This window comes from Delphinapterus leucas, chromosome 6, assembly GCF_059928025.1.
Source record: "Delphinapterus leucas isolate spDelLeu-1000000601 "Yukka" chromosome 6, BTC_Dleu_Yukka2, whole genome shotgun sequence".
NCBI lineage: Eukaryota > Metazoa > Chordata > Mammalia > Artiodactyla > Monodontidae > Delphinapterus > Delphinapterus leucas.
The window spans coordinates 68,009,424-68,035,743 of NC_143134.1; the positions used below are offsets into that span (position 1 = coordinate 68,009,424).

At 40.7% G+C, this 26,320-nt stretch overlaps 1 protein-coding gene and 1 pseudogene across 6 annotated transcripts in view; both read right to left on the reverse strand.

Moving 5' to 3' along the window:
* Nucleotides 1–26,320, reverse strand: part of KDM4C (lysine demethylase 4C) — a 403,798-nt gene that overhangs the window by 102,010 nt on the left and 275,468 nt on the right. The gene's annotated exons all lie outside the window — the stretch shown is intronic.
* LOC111174518 (protein SET pseudogene) lies at nucleotides 2,467–8,443 on the reverse strand (annotated as a pseudogene).

Consider the following 26,320-nt stretch of genomic DNA (forward strand, 5'->3'; position numbering starts at 1 on the left):
CTTGACTAGAGGAAAAATGCAAAGAAATCCTTTATCACAAAATAGCTTCTTGAATCTTTCTACGAATAAACCTTCCATCCATCCATCCAAGAATGCCTATCCTCCCTGCTGATAACAAGCTGTGGAGATAAATATTTTATGTTTTTCTATAAAACCCCAAGTGATGTTTTCAAATAAAATGAAACTACGACATGCCACTGTCAAAAATGGTCCTAGAAGAGGTAAATGTCATTTTAACGGCTGTGTGTTAAAATATTTAGTAGAAAGAATCTACTTGTTAAGTTCCTACAGAAAACTCCAAAGAGATTATAAGCACATCTATCAAATTTTCATCTACCTTGGGGCTGACCTACTGGGGAAACCATAGAAAGCCCGGCCTTGTGCTATGAGGGAGCTGGAGGTTTAGAGTTCTGGACAATAATGGGGTCACAATCAAGTACAAAGATGGGGCCTGATAGAGTTTCTGCAGTGATTCCCCAGTGAAGGCGTACTGGCAACAGGCAGCTGCATTCTGCTTTAAGCCACAATTTCAGCTAAGGAAATGAACCCATGTGATGGACCATCAAACTCCCTTGTGAGAATTCTGACCTCTCACTCCAAACCTAGCAAAGAAACACCCATCAAATATTAGCAAAAGAAAGACCAAGCCAGCAAAACGTGGGAAGGATTTTTTTTTAAGCCTCATTTAAATAGCTTCCATACCCTACCCTTTGGGAATTATATTAGGTAACTTTTTTAAACAAGGAAAACTTGGTTTTAAGGAGCTTATGGGAACATTTAACTTGGAATGGAAAGGTTATTTGCTCAGTGTTAGGCTAAAAGCCAAAATCCACTTTTAGCCAGAGATGATTTTAATATTATACCTCACAAGAGTATTGTGTCATGTGAGCAGGCGGCAGAGATAAGCAATGTAGCAAAGTTATGACTTCCCCCAAAGACTCATTAAAATGTATTATTAAGTATAAAAAAATTCGGAAAATCCAAGAGGAACCCGTCTGTACTATCTCAGAAACAGTAAAAATTCTTTCCAACTTATCACTTCTTTCACTCTGCCTCCTCTACATATACCACTCAGTAAATACTGGGAAGAACTCGATCCTGATGAAAAAGAGGATGAAGATGAAAAAGAGGATGAAAAATGTCCTAAAGAGCCACTATGATGCCCTGCATATGATTTTTCCTTTAAATGTGCTACAGAGGAATATATGATGAATTCCGGTGACTATAAAAAATAATAAACCTGTGAAGAGGCCATGATATTTTTTAAATTATTCAACCCACAAAACACTTTAAAGTATGTTAAATTAGAAACATTATTTTGAAGAAAAATAGTAACTTTTTCCCACTTCAATTTTTATAATCTGAAATTTTAATAACTCCAATATTTTTCTTTTTCTTTCTGTTTTGGTTGTTAACTCATGTCAAACTGTTTTCCCTTGGGCTTCCCTGGTGGCGCAGTGGTTGAGAGTCCGCCTGCCGATGCAGGGGACACGGGTTCATGCCCCGGTCTGGGAAGATCCCACATGCCGCGGAGCGGCTAGGCCTGTGAGACATGGCCGCTGAGCCTGCACATCCAGAGCCTGTGTTCTGCAACGGAAGAGGCCACAACAGTGGGAGGCCCGCGTACCGCAAAAACCAAAAAACAAACAAAGAAAACAAAAGTGTCATCTTAAACTGCAAGGATGTCCGTTAAACATCACAATTAAACATGCCAAAGGAGAAGCCATGTTGTCAAAATGCCCACTTAACCCACCCAAACATCTCAAACCCACCCTTTGCTGACGTTCTATAACCCCATTTTTTAAAGTTTTTTTTTTAATTAATTAATTTATTTATTTATGGCTGTGTTGGGTCTTCGTTTCTGTGCAAGGGCTTTCTCTAGTTGTGGCAAGCGGGGGCCACTCTTCATCGCGGTGCGCGGGCCTCTCTTGTTGTGGAGCACAGCCTCCAGATGCGCAGGCTCAGTAATTGTGGCTCACGGGCCCAGTTTCTCCGCGGCATGTGGGATCTTCCCAGACCAGGGCTCGAACCCGTGTCCCCTGCATTGGCAGGCAGATTCTCAACCACTGCACCACCAGGGAAGCCCTAAGGTTTTTTTTTCTGTTTTTAAACAAGAGAAAGTAGACAGATACATGTTGGTAAATGCTAACTGTCCATATTCACATAGAGACACAGTGTAATCTCTGAGCCCAATATACAGAGAAAGGAGGAAAAAAGCTAGAATTCTATGCACTAATACACAGGGGCCTAGTACCCTCCAGCTTCCAGCAGAGGTAAGGGAGCAGAAGGTTTTTCTTTTTTCCCACAGAGTATGGTGGTGTTGATTCCACAAAGTTTTTGTTGAGACAGGAAGGGATAAAAATGAATTTGGAACAGAAAGGGGTAGAGATTCTTTTCCCACTGAATTCTGCTCAAGGTATTTCCCCCCAAAATAAGTTGTGAGCCATGGTATAAAGAAGAAAAGAGACCTCAAAAACAGGGCAACTGAGCACAAGAGGAGAAGGAGGAAATAAAGAAAAAAAAGACTGCAACTTGCTCCCGGGGACTGGAGAAAATTAAAACAGGAAGGTTGGAATCCATCAGTGTTCCATTAGTCATCTTCTCCTTCATCTTCCTCTCCTCCCTCCCCCTCATCGTCATCTTCATCTTCTTCATCTTCATCCGCATCCCCTTCTTCATCAATATCTTCCAATCCTTCTTCCTCTTCGTCATCATCGTCATCTTCTTCTCCTTCCCCTTCCTCATCATCCATGCCCGGAATCAAGTAGCACTGTAATGGATTTGGCCAAATATCATCTTCGATGACCTCTCCTAACTTATCTGCACCTGCATCAGAATGATCAGTAAACCAGGTGAAGAAGCTTTCTGGGTCCTCATGCTGTCTCTTCCCGCTGGCTTTATTCTGCGTTTGACTTGAACGTTTTGTCAAATCCTTTCCGGATTTCCATTTGAGTTCAGCGGACTTTGAAGATGGATCACCACTCTCGTTCAGATGAAATTCTTTGGAGAGAACTTTATTTTCGAAGTAAGGGTTTTCATCAAAATAAAAATCTATCCTGTAACCTGATTTAATATCTTCAAATTCTGTCACTTCGACTCTTGTCAAATAATGCAGCGCCTCTTCGTCCTCCTCCCCAAGCAGTGGAGACACTTGTGGATGGTTAGCAAACGTTGCTCCCCCGAAATTTGGGATTTGGGCGATCAATTCCGATCTCTTCTGAAAAAATGGTTGGCGGAGTTTGTTATATTTCCGTTCTACTTTCAGAATCTCCTCACTGGCTTGTTCGTTAAGTCTGTCTGTTTCATTTTGTACTTCATCAATATGTTCAACTGCTTCCTGCTGTTCTTTCTGGAGGGGAGGCGGCGGCGGCGGGCGCGCAGGCGGCTCTGCTCCCTCACTCAGGCTCCGCGCTCCAGCTCGCGGCTGATCTCCCCAGCCGCTTCCTCCTCCCACTTCCTCCTCACGGCGAGGGCGGGCGGCCGACAAAGATTTTTCTAAAGTAGCTTGTATAAATACAGATAATGTCACACACTGCTAGTGATATAGTTCCAGTGTCATTTTAATTATATTTTTCCTTAAAAAATAATTCACATTAATAAGCGGATAGGATTGGAGGAGCTCTGTTGCAGCAATGTTTCTCAGTTCTTTTGAACTTTCTCAACTACCATCCATCGCTATCTATCAGCTGACTTCCTTTGGGTAGTCCTTCAATTTTGCCAAAAGGAACGAAAAGGAGCCACCTGAGTTGCAAATAAGTACTTGCTACCCAGTCATTACATTCATTCCCTTTTTCAACTTTACTAAGACCAGCGTTTTGCATCATTCCTCTGTTTAACGTGCCAGAGGTCTTCCGACACAAGCAGGGTACCACAGTAAGATCAGAGACAGACACGAGCCAAGTAGGAGATGGGCTGTGAGGGGGAGGAGGACAGGAGACTCTGTAGACCTGTAGACAGCCGGTGTGTTCTTGAGCAGATCGACTTCAGGGAAAAGTGTGGATTAGCCTTGTACATGCTCTTAGGAAGGATATGCGGGAACGTGGGCATCAGTTCAAAAGTGCCTGCCAGTTGATCCTGTAGTTCATGATCCCAGGGGTCTTCTGGTAGCAGCTACAGTTATCAAAAGTCAGCACCTCGGTCAGGAGCAAGGGCTGAAGAGGGCAGTGCCCAGTGCAACATTTACTTCCCAAGGGCAGAGTGGCAGCTGGCTCAGGGAGGGACTGGAGCTGAGAAGCAGGGTGGGCACCCTTCTCAGAGCAGCCTATTCCAAAGTGTATTCTCCCAACTTTCCCATCTCCCCCAGCCTCACTTTTCTATAAAGTTTCCACTGAGACACACAGCACAGACTGTGGCTAAAATTGTTCCCATCTGTGACAGAGGCATATTTACTCAGCAGAATAATAACTATTCTGATGCTGGTGTTGCAGCAATCAATGTAGGTCAGAGGACACACAACGAAAAATCTTGTGTGGCCTAACTCAGAAATTCACAATTAGGCCAGTGGAGTTTTAAGATACAGAAATATCTACCAATTTTTAAAACTTTTCTGCTTGCTCTTGGGTTCAAATGTACTAAATGTGAATAACTTTTTTAAATGAAAAGTAATAAAAGAAAGAAAAAGAGGAAAAAACGAAGTTCCTCCACTGCATGCTCCATTCACTTTAGGAGGGGTTAATGTGTAAGCCCAGCGGGGAGCACCATTTTCTATAAATGCTAAAATTATCTCACCATGCAGTCTGAGAAGAAAAACGCAACAGAAAAAAAATTTTTAAGCCCACACTCCTACGAGCAGAGGAGGAAGCGGGAGCATAAGCGTGACTCCCGCCTTTCTGCCTCTAGCAGGAGCTCTCACGGCAATGCCACCCAAGGACCCAAAGCTGCTGGAGGGTCAGCCGTCAGGACTCTGCATTTTACAACGTAAAAGTCAGGTTAAGTATCAGACCAGAAAGAGCCTACCCTCCCCCCTTTCTGGTTGTTCCCCATAGTTCACCCTACACAACTAGACTTGATTAGAAACAACTTTCAGCACAGCCTCACTGGCTCTTTTGGAACCAGGAAAAGGTGAGAAAAATCCCAGAATAAGAATTTTAGAACTGAAAGGATCGTTTACCTTAGAAATAAGGAAACTGAGGCCTGAAGCAGATGAGCTTGCCCACAATCACACACCCAGGGCTGAGACGCCCCCAAAGGCATCCCTCTCTCCTCTGCCACGCGGCTCAGAGCTCTGTCCTCCGCTGCTCCTGCCCCACTGGTTCCTTTCTCTTCTCTGACGCACCTCGTTTCTTCCAGCCTCAAGGACCTTGAATATACCACTCCCTTAACTTGCATAACTTCCCCCCACCATCCCTACCTTCATCTTGGCTGCACCTCTCTCACGTTTTAGTTCTTAAATGTCATTGCTTCAGGGTCATCCACTCTTGACGCTCCAAATTAGGTTAGTCTCCCTGATGGACATTGTCATGGGACAATTCCTTTTCATAAATAGTCATTTTTAAATATATCTCTCTTCCTAGACCTAAGAGCTCCAAGAACATTGGAAGCAATATGTTCTGGTTCATCCTTATAAGCCCTTACATATAAGCCCTTATAAGTAACGGCTCAGGACCCGGAAGAAGGTAAACACTCATTAGATATTTATAAATAAATTTAATAAATATTTACTACATGTTGGATACTGCTTTGAGGGTAATACTGCTTTAAGTAAATAATTATTTACTTAATTTATTCCTCTAAACTCCATGAGATAGGCAATAGTAATATTTCCATTTTACAGATGTAGAAACTGAGGCACAGAGCAGTTCAGGAACTTCACCAAGATCACACAGCTCATAAGTGGAAGAGTCGTGGCCCTGGGTAACATTTATGGTAGCTGCTTCATAAAGGGTCAATGGAGACCTGCATGAGAACTTAGTGCTTGGAAAGATTTTTAAAGAACAAGCTATGAGCATAGTGGGCCCTGATATCGGACACTAGATGAGCATTTTCCAAAAGAATATGTTAACAGACTTTATATTAGTCATCTTTCATGCTCCAGCAGCAACAATCTCCAAAGCCTCATGAAATGTTTGTTTCTTGCTCATGTTGAATGCTGGCTGTGACTCTGCTGCAGGTCTTTAATCTGGACCCCGGGCTGGGGGAGCGCCCCTATCTGAACCACGCCGTTTTCACAGATGGGAACGGAGAGATGGTGGCACCACGCAGAGGTTCCTAGAGCTTCAGCCAGCAGCAGCACAGGTCATTACCACTTACATTAAATTAAAAGCCCCAGGCTCGTTATTTTCTTCCCCTAAGTTCCCCAGGGCACTAGAAGCAACCAACCACCTCCATTCAACTCCTTATCTTCACTAAAATGTTCTATGGCAGCACGTACTTGGTCCCTCAGAGCCTTGTCTCCTCTAGGCACTTGATGGCAGGGATCTAAAGGTGATAATCTGAGTAGCTCTCTGCCCCTGCACACCATGCGCTACCAGCTGAATTCTTCCTACAATTCTTCGTAGCTTTTTAGTCTTCTCTTCATATAATGCTTTTACTCTTTCAATCTTCTCCTAAACAAAAAACCTCTTAAGGATCTGGACCCAAATTCTCATAGAGGTACGGTGGAGAGACCTCCCTGTCTTTCTTTTGAGAGAAGGGATGATGTAGAAGGAACACAAACTGTCCCACAGTTTTACTGTTTGAATGCTACCGCCCTGTCTCACAAAGAACGTTAACTTCCATTTGCCTCAGGCACTTTACATGCAGTAACTCATGATTCGTTATGTCTCTGGATGTGAGGTATGATTATCTCATTTTACAGGTAGCAAATATTAGACACCTGGAGATTAAATTCCCTGCCTAAGGTTTCGTAGCCAACAGCAGAACCAGGACAAGATCCCTCCTGATGTTCTGCCCTTTGCATAGAAAGGCTCATCTAGGCTTTCTGATGATCTTGAGCTAAAGTTAAGACAGAGCCAGAGTAAACATCAACTCCTCTCTCCCCTGACATACGCAAATGCATACATCCACACATACTAAATATATATTTTATTTATTTTTTTATTTTTTATTTTTTGCGGTACGCGGGCCTCTCACTGTTGTGGCCTCTCCCGTTGCGGAGCACAGGCTCCGGACGTGTGGGCTCAGCGGCCATGGCTCACAGGCCCAGCCTTTCCGCGGCATGTGGGATCTTCCCGGACCAGGGCACGAACCCGCGTCCCCTGCATCGGCAGGCGGACTCTCAACCACTGCGCCACCAGGGAAGCCCACTAAATATATTTTATATGTGTGTGTTTCATATAAAATACACACATACAAACATATGTACAAAATACCAACTCGGAACGGGGGGAAATGTTCCTGAACTGTCGAGTACATACTGACTGCTGAACTGAGAGAACTCTACTTATTTGATAAATTATTAAATACTGTGCAGCACTTCTTCAGGAAAACAGACAATAGGGAACTTCAGTCAGGTCTCATCCCTGCTTGAGATGGAACCCTAACAATGGCTAGGAATATAAATATTAAATAAGGAAGGAACACTTAATGGTTGGTGCTCTATTTTATCATTTCTCCTAACTCTGACACTTTCTTTTTATTGCACACAACATGATCACTCATTCTGTTGAATAGAATGAATGTTCCTATTGTCAGCTCTCTGTTTTGCTACTGCAAATCCTTTGCAAAATTGCCCGTTTCATTTTTTATCCCCTGTAGATCTTCCTGCCCTCATGGAAGCAGCTTTAAAGCAGTGTGAGTTCCAGAGCCAAGTGTGACAACCCAGCAGTCTCAAGATGAAGTGTCAAGTCAGCAGACAAGGCTGCCTGCAGTAGTGGGGCCGACTTTTTCAGGAAAAGGACTGCCCGAAGCCCTATGGAGGCCCACTGGGTCCCACAGGCAGGAAGCAGTCAGAGCTCTGTCTCTGCGAATGGCTACACAACAAGTACTATCCTTTCCATCATCACCCTCAGAAAGGACTCAAGTGCAAGGCTCTGGAAGACTCAGTGAGGGTGTGCGGAGTCGCTCTAAATGGGATGCCTCTAGTGTCTATCTTGATCACGGTGTCAGTGGCAATGCCTGACTGGGTTCTCCTCCTGACTCCTCCTGAATCTCACCTGCTAGGGAGGCTGAAATGAAACTCAGGTGAGCACACACCAGTCCTAATGGAATGTTGGTCTGAGTCCCTCCCTCTGTGCCATTTTAGTGGGCAAGGTTGGAGGGAAACCTTATAACTGGTCCATTCATTCATCGTTTAAACGTTTTCTGGGTATAGACTCTGGCCCCACATGAGGCTCTGATGATACAAAGCTGAAGATCACGTTGGTGTCTGCCCTGAAGGAATCACAGTGTCTCCAGAAGGAGGTCTCAGGAGTGTAACTGTGATGACTCCATCCCCAGAGCCACCCTGATGCCATTCACAGGGCGGTAGGCCAGGCCAAGTGGAAGGCACCCAACGTTTAAACATCGTCCCCCAAATACCTCCCACAAAGCCCCTTTAGCCAGCAATTAGCTCTCTGGGTTCCTGCTCTCACGCAGTTTCTAAAGAAGTGCGAGAAACAGGGGATGTTCACCCCGTTCCCTTGAGCTTCTGAGGTAACACATGCCATTCCTTACTAGCCCCTGGCCTACCTTCCACTGTTTGCCCCTCTGAACTCCTCCCCAGGGTTTTAGATACTTGTTTTGCAGATGCTGGAAACACAGAGGATACCTTCCGTCAACTCGAAGAGGTCTGTCTTCATACTTCCTCGTGCAGAGCAGTTATTCTACTTCCCAGATTTCCCCCTAACCCCTTCAGGCTGTGGACCCATGGGGTGTTCAGCATTTTTCAACAGCAATGCCAGGTGTGACTCTGGCATTTATGACTGCCAGCATTTTCAGAGTGGATGGATGCCAGAGACACACTCCTGGAGCACTTTTAGTCAACGGGGTAGTGCCTCCTGTGAGATGTGATGAGTGCCTCTGATCCTTTACAGCTGATCCACCAGGAGGACAAATGCTCAGGCTGCGCTCTGCTGTTCCTTGCTTGCAGTGAGTTTGACATGCTGTATGGGGCACAAGTAGAAATGTTTCCCTGAAGTTATTTAAAACCCTACAGGTGCCAAGCTTGCCAAATCATAAATTTAGGAAATTGCATTCTGTGAGACTAAGTCCTTCCCTTAGCACTTTAGCCGCCTAGTTATTCTTCAATTTCTTTCCTACAAACACTTGGCCCAGGTCCCGAGGTTCATCCCATACCTATGTGTCTCCTCAGTACATAAAAGAGATTAAGGAAAGGAGAGGGAACAATAAAATTTCAGGTTTACTGGCACAGTAAGTGAAGTAATCCCCCTATGCATACACTTTTCTTACAGGAAGCTCACTTACTCAACCTTTCCATTCACCTGCCTGATGAGATCTATACAAATATTTTAAGAGGGTAATTTGGAAGACTTACAAGAGTACAAGTTGTTCAAGCTGCAGCATTAGTCTCTGTTGTTGGCTTTAGGTTTAGCTCATTTACACAAGTGAATAACTAACTGTCTGTTACTTAATCAGATCAATCAAGACTCATTTAAACTACTTGCTAATAGTCCTCTTCTATACACCAGCAGTCTTCAATTGTTTTTGCTTACAATTCCCCCAGAAGAGTTTTGGAAAACTGTACCTTTCCTTGCATATGTTAAAGTTAACCCTTATAAATTTTATTTTTTAATTTTAAGATTGGAAAAATAAAAGTAAAGGATACCCTTTTCCAGCATAGAATTCCAGGATATAATTATATGCATGCTTTAAGTATATTTGTCAAACTCTGGGACTGCAAATTAAGCCAAATTTATGTGAAATGTCAGCCATATATATAACCTGACAGACAAAGGTGGTCCTCATTATCAAACCAATCTGCCAAAACAGATTTAGTTTCTATCAGAAAAAGACTGAATTCACATTTTAAAATAAAATAAACGTATTAATATGCATCCCCATATCAAGCACCTCATTTCTGAATTCTAATTCTAAGAGGTAATCTTGAGTGTATTAGGGTAAAATATAGGTCCAACGATATAATGACTTAAATGTAACAAGAATTTGTTTCTGGCTCACATAACAGTATTGGGCTGGAAAACAGTTCGGTGGGCTAACATTCCTCCACAGTCATTTAGGGACAAAAGTGCTGCCATCTCAACGTTTGGGTTCCGGGGTCTCTCTCTGGGTCAACTCCTTTCCAGAAAACAGTGAGGAGGAGGACAGATGGGGGTATTTAGAAGCCAAGCCTGGGAGTCACCCATCATTTTCGTCCCATACCTTTGGCTGAGCTCCTTCCTGCAAGGGAGGCTGTGACGTGGACTAGCTGTGGCCCAAGGAAGAGAAGACCATGGATTTCAGTGAGCAGCTAGTAGATAACGTCACAACCTTTGCAATCAATTTATGGCCTAAGCGAAATAATGTGCTATTCTCTTCAGTATTTATTACCTAATCTGTCTTTGCTTTGGTCTCTGAACACTTGCCCTCAGAATCTGCCCCTTTGTTTACCTATCTGAGAGTAATTCATTTATTCTGTAAAGCAAAAGGGGTGGTGAGAAAGGAGAATCAGAAGCTCCTTCCAAGGTTCTCTCTCCTTCACACCAATATGAGGAAACAGCATGTACAAAAGTCCAGGATCTGGAAGTTCATCCTCAAAGAACTATCACTGCATTGTACCTCTGAGACAGTGCTCACATAACCCTAGGGTACATGGACCCCAGTCTGAGAATCACTGATGTATAAAGTATTAGAAAACATAGAGGATCACAGAATTCTAAAGTGCAAAGTACTCGCGCATTTTACAGAGGTGAAAAGTGAGCTAGAGGGAAGATGTCCAAAGTCACTCTTAAAGAGGTTAATGCACATATTCTTTGCTCCAGCAAACTTATTTTTGCCTTTGGTATAAATGGATATTCTAGCTGTCTACTGCATGTTGTGTAGAAAGGAACTAACATAACAGGCCTGTGACTGCTATCCTTTGAGAGTCCTGCTGACAAGGTTGGCCCCTGGCAGGTGTCTGGGAACTTGAATTTCGGGAGAATTCCCTCCATCTCCTGAAAAGAATGGCTCACGGTGCCTAGACTGCACAGTACAAACAATATGGTTTATGCTGAACAATTGCTTCCCTTCTGGGATTCTGGAATTGTGATACGTGCTAGGCAGAGGGGTGCCTATGTGATCAGTTTCGAGTAAAAACTCTGGGCACCGACTCTCTAATGAGCCTCTCTGGTTGGCAACATTCTACACGTATTGTCATAACTCATTCCAGGGGGAATTAAGGAGCACTGTGTGCCTCCCTGGGTGGGAACTCTGGAAGCTTGCAGCTGGTTTCCTCCAGTCTCCACCCCATGTGCCTTTTTTTCCCTTTGCTGAGCTTACTTGGTGTAATCACAGCTGTGAGGACAACTCTATGCTGAGTGCTGTGGGTTTTCCTCGTGAATCACCGAAGCTGGGAGTGGTCTGGGGACCGCCAACACACACAGAAAGTAGGTTTGACAGACAAGAATACATTGATCTCAGGATACTAAGAACACAGTAAGTAATGAAAGAAATTTCATTGCATTTTAAATTTATTTTTTGCATATGGAACCTCTAGAAAAGGGTGAAGGCAATTTATATTTGACTTACTTAAGCTACATACTTTTAAAATGACAGATGAAAATAATTTAAAATACAGATATTGGTCTTAGTTAGCAAGCAAAACAAGGATTCCCTGAAAATTGCTACCAAAGACATCAGAAGAGAACCTTCCATATTGAACCATTAAGGAGAAAATGAATATGGAATTCTGAACATTACTAAGAAGAAAATGTGTCCAGAATTGAAAGAAAGAGAGAGAGAGAGAGAGAGAGAGAGAGAGAGGGAGGGAGGGAGGGAGGGAGGGAGGGAGGGAAGATGACTCAGGGTGTCTGTGTTGAAGACAAAGGGAGGAAACCAATGAACACTCTCTCTGCTGTAAGCTGGTCCCATATCCCTCCTACTGGGGTCACTAGACAAAAAGCCATATAAAAGACCAAGGTGTTCAAATAACATTTTCCCTTATTTTATATTGTATTTTTTTTCCTTTGATTTTTTTACAAGCAATACAAAGCTTCTTGCAGAAAAGCTCCAAAGTACACAACAGTATGTATAAAATTATTTTTAATCACCCAATATCCTGCCATCCACAGGCAACCACAATATGGCATTCAAGTCATTTCCCTGTTCATTAAAAAAATAATAATTGGGAAACAAAGTTCCAGGGGAAAATGACAGGTGACATTCCTCCTCATCAAAGCATGGTTATGAAAATTTATTAGTGATATGGATTAAACAGGCCTGTTGAAGAACTTTTTTCTTCCTTTAACTGTACTAAACATGCTCAGATGTCCCTGAGCCCAAGTATCTACTTGGAACCTGAGAAACCCAAGGTGAGAACGTGCCTACGTGCTGCCATGCTCAGGATGACATTTGACCAAGATACAGAAATGAACACTGAGTGCAGATGCTTTTCTCCCTAGAGTGACTAGTCTGGCTGAAAATGTGGACCACACACTGTGTTGCCTTGATGAGCTGACTTCTCATACAGCTGGGGTCCAGGGCACAGCGATGAGAGACTCAGGAGTCGTGATGCCGTTTAAAGGTGTTCCTGTGAGTCACAGAGCATCGTTTTCTCCATTTGGTACTTTTGCACCACATCACATTCCAGAAGCAGTACAGGCAGCACAGTGGTTGGGATTAAGCTGAGTGGCTGAACACACTCAAATAACCAAACTCCTCTTAGCCTCGGTTTTATCAAATATAAAATGGGAACAATGATAACAACCTCAAAGAGTTATTGTAGGATCACCTAGATAATGCCTGGCACAGAACAGCCAAAAAGAAAAAGAATATTCAACACAAGAACATTGGTATATCTTGCTAACACTAAAATACAGTAAGCTACCCTGTATCATGTTTACTATTTTTTAGCGCACGCACAGGGGGTGGGGGTGAGGACAGCTTTTAATTACCTCCAAAGCAATGCAAATCAAACCACAAAGACTAATCCAAGAGCTGAGCTATGCAACCAACATGTTGAATTCACCAGATTGTAGGTGCTCCACTCTGAATGCTAACAACCTGTCTTCCTACAGCATGTGTGACAATATGAGCTTCAACGACAGGTCCATTCTCAATGTCTGTCACCTCAGTTTCCACATCTGTTTTCAAAAACATACATCACCCAGACAGAACTTTGATGAATGAGTGATAGGTGCACCAAAACTCAAAATGTTCAGCTGCTTTGATGTGCTGCCAGAAGGCAAGGGTCAGGCTGAGAGATACAAAGTGGATTCCCCAGGAAACAAGCCTCTGGCCTGTGCTGTGTGGCAGGATTAACTGCTCGACTTCTGAGAGTCCCATTAAAATGCCTCCATGCTACGAGAGGTGACCCCAGGATGTACCAAAACCATTAACTCAATGCACCTTGGAAAGATTTTGATTCCAATCACAATTTGTCAGGCTATAATAGGATATATATTAGGCTCAATTACAAAAGAAAAGAGAAGTTCCAGGATAGGGAAAGCACACTAGTCCAAAGAAGTACCTTGGGGCTTCCCTGGTGGCACAGTGGTTAAGAATCTGCCTGCCAATGCAGGGGACACGGGTTCAAGCCCTGGTCCGGGAAGATCCCACATGCCGCACAGCAACTAAGTCCGTGTGCCGCAACTACTGAGCCTGCACTCTAGAGCCTGCAAGCCACAACTACTGAAGCCCACGTGCCACAACTACTGAAGCCCGTGCGCCTAGAGCCCGTGCTCCGCAACAAGAGAAGCCACCGCAATGAGAAGCCCGCGTACCGCAACAAAGAGTAGCCCCCGCTCACCACACCTAGAGAAAGGCTGCGCGAAGCGACGAAGACCCAAAGCAGCCAAAAATAAATAAATGAATGAATGAATGAAATAAAAAGAAGTAGCTTTATCCACACATTAGGGCAACAAACAAATCTTAAAATAACTGAACCCAAAGTCCCAAAGTTCCAGGGGAAAATGACAGGTGACATTTTATCTTAGGAAAAAACCCATGGATATTAGACTCCAGCAGGAGCTCAGGCTATTGTGTCCCCATCCTGGAGATGATGCTGACTATTCCCATCTAGAATGAGAACCATCTTAAACAAGATTTTGGGGGTGGGGCACCCACACAACTGTCTACTTCCTACTGAACTGCAGTTTTCACAGTGAGCCTTCATTATTATTGCTGGTGTAGCTCTGTGTCTAGATTCCTATCCTACCCTAAAAAATTCAGTATATTCTAAGTTTCGAAAGTCTAATATGCCAGACATTAATGAATTTTAGTGCAAACAGCAAGGGCTTTAGTGTGATAGAGATCAATTTAATCCCAGCTCAACCACTTCCCACATGTATATCTTAAATGAGTAGTCATATATCTCAATTTCCTAAAAACCATCTGCATTTCCAGTAAAAATGGGCTGGAATAATGCTTAGCATAAAATGTTACGAAAGCAAGAACTTTGGGCTTTTGTCGTTGCTGTTTTTACTGTTTTTCATTTCAGTAGGGTGCCCACAACAGGGATGGCAAAGAGGGAACTGAAATCCTAAACACATTCAGAACTGTTGAGGACCACAAGGGTGATGTACATGATGGCAGTGGCACAGCACCCAGTGTGGGGCACACACATGGTAGATGTCAGTTCCATCCCACAGGCTGTGTTGCTGACTGCACATTTCCATGAGTGGGGACAAGTGAGGGTTGACTTATTTTAAGAATACTAACAAGACAAATCACTGCCCCCAAGAGTTAATTTATCCCCCAAATAAAAAACTTTCAAAAAAACTAAATAAAATATCTAAGAGAAAGGTTATCTCTTTAATTTCTCCAGCAGCTAGCTTATCCATCCCGATAAGTCAGGTCAAACCAACTGAACAGGTCAGCTGAATCTTTTACTAAAGTATTAAAAAATTCAGCATACACAGAAAGAATTACAACTAACTTCCTACGTGCAAAGAGGTATTAAGCTCTGGGATCTATTTTGGGGGACACTGACAAGGCATCTGAATGTAGAGTTGTTTGGCTGACCATCTGCTCAATCCATATCACGCTCACCCATCACAGCTGGGGTGCTTTCCTCCAGGCTGTGCTTGAGGAGAAAATTGTTTCATATCCCTTCTTTTGCTCAAGAAAGGGGGGATTCTGTTGACCACCTCATATATAAAAAGGAAGGAGACCATCATTCTCAAGGATGCAAATCACCCATTCACCATATATGGTAGAAGATTTGTCAGAGGTTCTAAGACCTCTGTAAACTCCCAAATTCATGAGAAGCAACAGAGCACATACCTCTCCATGTAGAACATAACATGTGTTCTGACATACAGAGGCGACAAGGTTGTGTCTACATGTCGACACTAGATGGTCAGCTAGGCTCACTCACTAATGCCTTAGACAACAGCCACAGAATTCTTGGCAAAACTACTAACTACAATGATCTGGCCTTTTAAGGTTATTCTCAAATAAATAAAATTACAAAGGGTGGACAGGTGAAATGTTAATATTGAGTTTAATACAGTGCCTGGCATGCTTCAAAAGAACCAGAATTGTTTTATAATATAAAGGTTATAATCGCTTATATGTGGAACCTAAAAAAAAAGATACAAATGAACTTATTTACAAAACAGAAACAGACTCACAGACTTAGAGAACAAACTTATGGTTACCAGGAGGAAAGGGTGGTGGAGGGTGGGTGGTGGGTAGGGATAGACTGGGAGTGTGGGATTGACATGTAAACACTGCTGTATTTAAAATAAAATGCCTTTCCATAAAAAAGAAAAAAGAAAAAGAAAATAGAGATAAAAAGAAAATAGAGATAAAAAGAAATGTATAAAAGCATTTTTAAAAACCAATAAACCTCAAAAAAAGTTATTGCGGACTTTTCCAAGACTTGCTCACAAGCATAAAAATAAAGTGGTCAAACCTTAATTGTACATAACTTTCCATAACCAAAGTTTTCATTCTGGTCAAGTTTCAAGAACAGTGGATATAAAAATTGCTTATGCATTAAAAGATTCAGATGTTAGGAAATAAATGCAACAATGACATCTTTCTCCGCTCTTATAAAGTGAGCTGCACTGCAATCTTTTCATTTGAAGGCAAGATTAGTTTGCAGTTCTGCAGATAGTAAATTCCTATCTAGAGCTGTCTTTTTTAGAAGCTGTCAGTGTTAAAATGCTGTTTCTGGTTAACAAAACCCATGTGCCCACATCACGGTGAGTTAGAGTTCTGAGACACCTGCCACTAGTGGAATTTATTTAGATGATAGATTTACGTCTCTTTGCACCTCTCTGAGGCTTTTAGCTGTCTCTGGCATATCAACTGTTTGTCAAAGCCTTCCAACACATCTGACACCAGGCAAGAGTGAACTGGAGGTTGACGGGCCCTGCAAGGCTAATGGCACTGTGTGAGAATATTTTTACACTTAATTTAAGGATACTTCCCCCACTCTCTTGCAACCTATTTCTCCCAAGGACTTAAATAACCCAGACATCATCTTATACTACTGCACACATTTAAAGTCCTCTGAAATGGAAAACAGAAAAAAATGAAAACCAGATAATATACCTGAACTGTGAAGATGGTTTTCATGGAAAATCCTGCAAACATTTAACTTCTGCACATCAGTGTTTGTTTTCAGCCTTTGGGAAGATCAGAAAGCTACCTGACTCCAACTTAGTAGGAAAGAGCATGGGAGTTGGGTCAGGAGGCCAGGTTTAACATAGCTCTTCAGTTATAATCTATAAAACATAACCATTTTAAACCTCTGATTTCTCATCTATTAAATAAAAGTTGACCTCATCACTTCATGACAGTTAACTATCGAAACTTATTCAGTGCCAGCCATTGTGCAAATGTAACAAATATCTCATTTAACCCTCAATGAGATAAAGATTATTATGATGAAGCAGGAGAAACTAAAATTAATACCTTTCTCAGGACTGATTTTTGGTAGTAAAATTTCAGCTATGGAAGTAGCAACCTGAGATCAGAACTTTCTGAATGGAGGGAGATTTATGTGAAAAGCCTTTAGAGCAGAAGGCATGGACATCTTTCTGTGGCCTGGGATGTGGGCCGTCATGGACTCCAGTTCTCACTTCCCCAAACACTCCCCTTTCTACTGTTACCCACATTCTTTCCTTTCACTTCCTCTCCTCCCAGTTTTCTTCACATTTCCCCTCTCCCCATACCACTGAGCTCTCATTAGCATCCATAGTCAATCTAGTAACATTAAAAATATGGTTTTACAACCCAATTCAAAAATGGGCAGAAGACCTAAATAGACATTTCTCCAAAGAAGACATACAGATGGCCAAGAAGCACATGAAAAGCTGCTCAACATCACTAATTATTAGAGAAATGCAAATCAAAACTACAATGAGGTATCACCTCACACCAGTTAGAATGGGCATCATCAGAAAATCTACAAACAACAAATGCTGGAGAGGGTGTGGAGAAAAGGGAACCCTCTTGCACTGCTGGTGGGAATGTAAATCGATACAGCCACTATGGAGAACAGTATGGAGGTTCCTTAAAAAACTAAAAATAGAATTATCATATGATCCAGCCATCCCACTACTGGGCATATACCAAGAGAAAACCATAATTCAAAGACACATGCACCCCAATGTTCATTTCAGCACTATTTACAATAGCCAGGTCATGGAAGCAACCTAAATGCCCATCAACAGAGGAATGGATAAAGCGGTTGTGGTACATAAATACAATGGAATATTACTCAGCCATAAAAAGGAAAGAAATTGAGTCATTTGTTGAGACGTGGATGGACCTAGAGACTGTCATACAGAGTGAAGTAAGTCAGAAAGAGAAAAACAAATATCGTATATTAACGCATGTATGTGGAACCTAGAAAAATGGTACAGATGAACCGGTTTGCAGGGCAGAAGTTGAGACACAGATGTAGAGAACAGACGTGTGGACATCATGGGGGGAAAACCGCGGTGGGGTGGGGATGGTGGTGTGCTGAATTGGGCGATTGGGATTGACATGTATACACTGATGTGTATAAAACTGATGACTAGTAAGAACCTGCAGTATAAAATAACAAACAAAACAACTAATACTAAACTTTCTTTGGGTTATTTGTATGGAAATATGTTAATATAAATGTTTCAGACATTACATGAAATTTCTAAAAATCTTATATGTGCTGCTATAATGTTATAAGTCATAATTCTAGTTATTACTTTAAAATGTATATCTCAGAAATAACTAAATTTCCTTGTCAACTGCATTATTATGAACTTTCATCAAATCTTTAACCATGGTCATTTTTAAGTCTTCTGTCATTTACAGACAGTTCTGGGTGTACTCTGATGCTTCTGCAAAAATGTTCCTATAAAAGGGTTTCAGGGCTTCCCTGGAGGCGCAGTGGTTGAGAATCTGCCTGCCAATGCAGGGAACACGGGTTCGAGCCCTGGTCTGGGAGGATCCCACATGCCGCGGAGCGACTAGGCCCGTGAGCCACAGCTACTGAGCCTGCGCGTCTGTAGCCTCTGCTCCGCAAACAAGAGAGGCCGCGATAGTGAGAGGCCTGCGCACCGCGATGAAGAGTGGCCCACGCTTGCCACAACTAGAGAAAGCCCTTGCACAGAAACAAAGACCCAACACAGCAAAAAATATATAAATAAATAAATAAGGGTTTCATCTTCAAGGAATTCACGGAGAAGGCTCTGACAAGTACAGGTTTCTGGTAACTGACTATACTGCTGAATTGAATGAATAATTTTCAGAACCCTAATGGAAAACTGATGAATTCATAAAAGTGCTAACAAAAGATCAAGATAAAAAAAATTAATAACATGAGACTGAGTGAACTGATGAGGATGATTATAATTTTTGTGACTTTCTGTTTGAATAAAAAAAAAAAAAATCCCAGAAGGACTCAGAGGCAAAAAATATACAAATCAATTTTCACTGCAAAGTAAAGGTGCTGTTACAGTGGAGGATTACTGGACTGAATGTCAATATTATGACATAGTATGAGTGTGTTTCGTGTTTGGTCATTGCAATCGTTGTTGCTTATGTTGTGGTCATCCATTTACAATGCTTGGTGTCAGTATATTTATCTCTTGTAAAAATAAAATACAGTGTGTGTGTGTGTGTGTGTGTGTGTGTGAGAGAGAGAGAGAAAAATATATATGGTATTATACTTAACGTTTTAATTGCGATGTAATTAACATGTAATAAAAGTCACCCTTCAATGTGTATACTTCCACAAATTTCGACAAAAGAATACAGTCACACAACCTCCACCACAAGTAAGATATACAACAGCTCCACCAGCACAAAAAATTCCCTTGTTCCCTCTGCAGTCAGCCTCTCCACCGGGCATGGTCCCTGGCACTAATCTGGATTCTGCCCTCAAAGGTTTATTTCTCACGAGAGTACAATATGAATGGAATTACGCAGTATGGAGCCTTTTGAGTCAGGCTTCTTTTAGCATGATGCATTTAAAAGTCATTCATGTTGATGGTATCAGTAGCTTGTTCCTACTGAGAAGTACTACACTGTATGGACGTACCATGGTTTCTAATTCAGTCACCAGCTGAAAAACGTTGGGTTGGAGGCAGAGGGATGGACTGGGAGTTTGGGGTTCATAGATGCAAACTATTACATTTAGAGTGGATAAACAAGGTCCCACTGAATAAGCACAGGGAATCATATCCAATCTCCTGGGATAAGCCATAAAGGAAAAGAATACAGAAAAGAATGTATATATGTGTATAACTGAGTCACTTTGCTGTACAGCAGAAATTAACACAACATTGTAAATCAACTATACCTAATAAAAAAAATAAATAAATAGAAAAAGAAAAACACTGGGTTGTTTCCAGATTTGGGTGATTATGAACAAGCCACTATAACTCTTACAAATTTTTGTGTGAACATAAATTTTCATTCCTGAGATAAATTCCTAGGAGTAGGATTGCTGGATGGTATGGTAAATTGTACGTGTACCTTAATATGAAACTACCAGACTGTTTCCAACATGGCTGTACCATTTTGCGTTCCCACCAGCAATGAAGAAGGGTTCCAGCTGCTACATGTCAGCATTGGTATTGTCAGTTTCATTGATTTTTAACTATTCCATAGATATGTAGTGGCACCACATTGTGGTTTTACTTGCTTTACCTAATGAATAATGTCATCAAGCATTCTGTCCTCTGGTGAAGGGTAAGATCAAATTTTTGCACAGTTTTAACAGAGTTCTTTTACACATGCTATAAACCATATACATTGCTGCTACTTTTGTTTTACCTCCCTTTTAACCGTTTCTGCAGAACCACATCTCCTTGCAATAAAATGACAGCTCTAAATGTGATAAGATTACATAGAACTAAAGGCACATATTGTACCAATGTCAATTTCTGGTTTTGATATATTGTACCAATGTCAATTTCTGGTTTTGATATTGTACTATAGTTATATAACATGTAACCAATAAGGGAAACTGGGTGAAGGGCACACAAGAATCTCTATACTACCTTCACAACTTCCAGCGAATCTGTAATTATTTAAAAATGAAGAGGTTTTTTAAAAAAATTAAACATTTGTGAACTTTATTGATACTTAATTATTTGTAATATTTTATATATGAGAAAATGCTCCAAGCGATAGAAGTAAACTTTAAAACAAACTCAATATTATTTATTTATTAATTTACATTATTAATTAATTAATTATATATTATTGCTTTATTTTCATATCATTGTTGCTGTAATGGTATTACTAGGGTAGTGTACTTATAAGCACAACAATAAAAAGGAACATTTATTGAGCACTTACTATGGCCAGGCACTGGGTGAAGTACTCTAGATGCCTTATCTTATTTGATACTCACAACAACAAAAGAAAGTACTACTATTGTGATTCTAATTTTACAAATTGTTACTGAGAATGCAAAGAGTGAGCAAAGAGTTTCAGATAGAAACTGGGGGGACATAAACATTCAAGAGTTAGACAAAGGAAGAGGAACCTGCAAAGAAACCTGAGACCAAGAGGCCAAATAGAGAGAAGGGATATCAAGGACAGCTGTCATGAAAATCAAGGACAAACTTCCAAAGAGGAAGACATATTCTCAAGTAATTGGTATGTGGCAGAGCTGAGACATGAACCCAAGTTATCAGGCCCCAACATCCATATGCTTTATTATTGCATTCAGATGCTTTTAAACTTGCAGCAAGTGACACACCTGACGACCACTCAGCACTACCTTTATGCGGTTCAGGTGATTAAGTTCTAGTCAAAAAAAAACACCAAACTTTAAAAATGCAGCCTGAAAAATTTCTGAGAGTGACATAAGCAAAGGTGTGTGAAGCGTCATGAATGCTGGTAGGTTCATAATAAGACCAAAGGAAGGGAAAAACATGGCTACCCTTAAGACAGTGTTGATATTTTTATAAAACAGATTTTTGTATATGTGTCTGAGTATCATACACATATAGTATGCTACTGAAACACTCTCTTAATTATAACACAGTATGATAAAGCTATATCCTTCCAAGCTGTTTCCTCCATAGAAAAAAGTCAGGAATCATTACTCCAATATGTTAAACATGACCATTTCTGTGGAATGGCATGAAGCTAGAGATGATTACATTTTGTATTTTATACACTTCAGTTTAAAAAAAAAATTTATGGCAGGCATTGCTTTTATAACTAAAATAACAGGTCTTTGAAAATAAAATTTTAAAATAAGGAACAAGAACCTTACAGGATCTATATATTAAAATTCTAACTTTAAATAAACAAGTCAAAGTTCAATAGTACAGTTTAGCCTTATCTGCTGTGGAGATGCCCTGCGCCTCATATGTCTCAGGTTGATAACCTGAACTCTGAGCTTGGCCTGTCATTTTCTTGGAACGTCTCTGAGAGAAATAGAATGTGACTAAGATGAACGCATCATGCTTGCTTGTTTGCTTTCCCCAGTGCAGGTGGGCTGTCACCCTCTGCACACACAGCAAGCTGAGGTTAAAAGGCTGTCATGTCTTATCTATGCAGACTGTACATTGCGACGGTGCCATAGCTGCAGACCAGGGCTACCAAATCAGTGTGTGGCGAAGAGCACAGAAACAGTAATACTGTCACAGACAGGAAAGGGAGACTCAATAGTTCTAAGGCTATCACTAAGATAAAGGGAATTTTGAAATTAAATGGTGATTGCCCCTGTCAAAATGAGAAGGCTGAAAATGCACATATATTAGCTGCTGGGCCTGCCAAGAAAAGCAGTGATTTTCCTGTTGCTGGCTTCTTCATTTTCTAATTATGAAAAGGGATTCTTAGAGAAACGGTACCTGAGAATTAGAAGTATTTAAATTTGATTGTTGTTTCTAAAAACATTTGGGCCACTGATCTCCCCCTTAGTTCTAAGTTGACCTGCCAACTAAAATGTTCTGTAATGCTGTATTATTATTTGAAAAATGTTTATGAATTGCTTTGAGAAACATAAGAAAAGGATAATACCAGAGGATAATTTTCTCTGGACAGTCTCTTCCTTGAGAAATTTTACAGCAAATTTCTGCAGCAGTATGAGTTTATACCTTTTATTGTGTATTATAAAAGAAGTAACAATAACAACACAATAACTCAATTCTTTAAAGAAAAAAAAATCTAAGACGTGCTATTTGAAACAGTACATATTATGAAGAATGTTTCATTATTATGAATGTTTCATTATTCATAAGATATTTCATTTTGTTGTAAGCTATGAATAATTTGAAATTTTATGTTAACAATATACCACCATTTAAAATATTTTGTTTTTTGAAGATGCTTATTATTATTTATAAAATGATATCAAACTAATTTCATAATATCTGAAAAAATGTTTTCTTTTGATATTTTAACCTATTTGTTAGAAATTATCTACACTAGATGAATACCCTGACATTAGGAGACAGAAATGCTTATTATACCTCTCTGTAAAGAAATGCCTTAGAAGAATGCTTTAATCTAGCCCTTCCTGTCTGCCTTCCAAAACAACCAAAAACCCAAATGACATTCTTGGAAGATCTGTATCTAAATTCTTCCAGAATATAAACCTCACAAGAGGGATGACCCTGTCCACCTAATGCCACTTGTCACCAGGCACCAAACACTATGATCACCTCCATAAGTCTTTACTGAATAAAAAGATTGATAAATGAAAGAAATGCTCTTTATTCCGCAAGTTTCCTCAAAACCTTTAAAACGACGACAAGCTGGAATCCCCAAATGAACTAATGAAAGATGATTTTATGACATTTCAAGTATATGTTTTGTGGTAGAAATTACTCTAAGTAGATCCCCACAATTGCAAAGAAAGCTGTTACTCATTCAGTGCCCCCGCATCAACAGCTGTCAAATATAAAGCTGTGACATCATTACAGCCGGGAAAAGACAACTGAATAGATCTGTGGATCATGATTTGTTTTTTGGTTGTTGTTTTTTTTAAGTACAGTGGCTGACTTATTACATTTCACACCACTTAAGAGTTTTTAGAATTAAATATGGGTCAACAACCACTAAACACATCAACAAGTGACACTCGTTGACATAAATCATACCAAATGACCAGCATATTATAAGCTGCTATGACACTACCACTGCTTTCATAAATAAAAAATGAGAATTAAACTTTCATAGTTAAATATTTCACCAGACTAGATTGCAAATTTTGACACAGCCAATTTATCATTGTAAAAATCAGACGAGGCTCAGTCGGCTCTGGTCAGACAGCTCATTAGTCTATTAAAATTATACCTTTGCCAGGATGTCATGATTCTTTTACTGAAAAATATCTGCCATTTAGTGAAAAGATTTCACAACTTTTTTTGCTTTGTCCAAAGAAAATAAGTGTTTAAAATTGATGAATTTTAAAAATCAATTATGAACAGATGGCTCTAAGAAAAAAATCTTGGAAGTTTTAATCAACCTTAAGCACTATTCCTATAATGAAAAGTGGTCGATTTGACAATTTTTTCCATTTATTTAAAGTAAAATATTTTGTTACTAAAGAAAGGTGGAATGCATTTTATATTCTGAACAGGAAAAAAAAATCTACGATTTAAAATTTGATCCTAAAGGCAGTTTTATCTCAAAAACTATTAGTGAAAAGATGCTTTTAAACTAAAATTCAACTGAAATTAAAAGGAAAGGCCATTCTGAAATGAACACGTCCTCATGAGTCAGTGCAAACCCTCGTGCTTCTTACTGCAAATCCCCTTTCCCCTGCGGCCACTCATCCTGGCAACGATATCCCCACGTAGGCTGTGTTTTTACTGGTTGCAGGACACATTTATCTTTCATGAGAACCTTGGACTTTCCTTCTTGCTCATTTTTTTGCAAATCCAACTATTCCATTTCTATAGGTTTAGTTTCCATTTTCAATGTTCTTCATTTCCTTTGCTCTGAGAGAAGACAGAAATCAAACTCCCAAGGCTACCACTGTTTTACCTGATTATTACACTTCAGAAAGAGTACAGAGAGGCAGATACAATATTATCACAAACCCAATTCACATCCATACAAAGCACAGTGGCTCACTGTTCCTGAATTTCTGACCAGTAATAGTTACTGAACTTCATATGCTTCTAGTCCTAACAACCTAAGAGCAGCTGGTAAATAGCTACATGCCCATGAGGAGTAGAATTCTGGCACATGTTTCCCCTGTGCTACACCCAGCTGGACTACAAGGACCTCAAATTAAGTATGTCCAGGTGTACTTCCCCCTCAACCCCGTCCCCTTCCAGCGATGACGAGCCCTGTGCATGGCATGACCAGTCCCCCAGCTGCTTATGCCAGAACCCCAGCTCCCTCCACACCTAGTCCAAGCCAACCCCGCCTATGATCAGTTCACTTATCTCCATCCCAGGTTCACGCCAAAATCGTCTTTCACATGATTACTGAAACTGGCCTCTCTGGCTCCAGTCCTACCCTCTTGAATACATTCTCCCCACCAGAAGCACAACCCCCTTCTGAAACACAAATCTGATCATATTATTCCACTGCTTAATGGGCATTAAATGTTCTTCCACCTGTATGGGATAAAGTACAAAGTCCTCTAGAATGGCACTGTCCAGTAGAAATAAAATGCAAGTCACATTGTGCAATTTTTAATTTTTTAGGAGACACCTGTGCCACAGGTGAGGAAGGGGAGAAGAGGGAGTTACTGTTCAATGAGTACAGAGCTTCTGTTTGGAAAGATAAAAAAGTTCTGGACGTAGAGGGGCATGATGGTTGCACAACAATGTGAATATGCTTAATGCCACTGTACACCATGGAATTGCACACCTAAAAAATAACTAAAATGATACATTTTATGTTAAGTATACGTAATCGCAATAAAAAAAGACGTGAAATTGATTTTAATAATACATCAATACGTCTTAACAAATCCAAAATATTATCATTTTGACATGTAACCAATATCAAAATTATTAATGAGATAGTTCACATTCTTTTTTTTTTCATAGTAAGTCTTTGAAATCTGCTGTGTATTTATACTTACAATATATCTCAATTTGGACGCTCAATTTTCAAGGGTGTTTGAAATGTAAAATGTGGACCTACCAAAACTACAGTTGTACTTCATGTGTTTATGCTGCTTCCATTTTTTAACTTAGCTTGCTGAAATTAAATAAAATCCTAAGTTCAGCTCTTCAGTAACACTAACCACATCCCAAGTGCTCCGTAGCCGTCAGTGGCCAGAGGCTACCGTACTGGACAGCACAGTGCTACATCATCTGAGGCTTCCCCTTCTCAAGACTCATCTCTCCCTCCTCATACCTCATGGTCCAGCTCTGCTGATATTTCATTTCCTAAACCTTATGGCTCCCTCCCACTTCCAGGACACTGAGCATCCTGTTCCTTGTCCTGGCTGCTCCTCCAGTGCCCTCTTCTCACCCTTCGGGTCTCAGATGAGGCATTATTAGGCACTGCTTCTTCCAGGAAGCTTTTCTACACCCCTTTACTGCCCTCATACCCCAAATTGAGTAAGACCCTTCACTGCATTCCGAATTTTTACTACAGTAGAACTTTTCATGCTGCTTTGTAGTTGCTTATCTAATTTTCAATAACTTCCATTATTCTGTAATATCTATAAAAGCAGAAATGACACACATCTATCACCTAACCACACAGCAAGTCCTAAAGAAATATTTATTGAGCAAATGGATGAACAAATGAGATAGCACAAAGAACCTACTCCCTCCTTATAAATATTTACCCACTCCAATCCTAACTGGCCAAAAGGCAGTTTACAGAGATTTATGAGGCAAGGGGTTGTGTCATTCGCCGATACATTGCATCA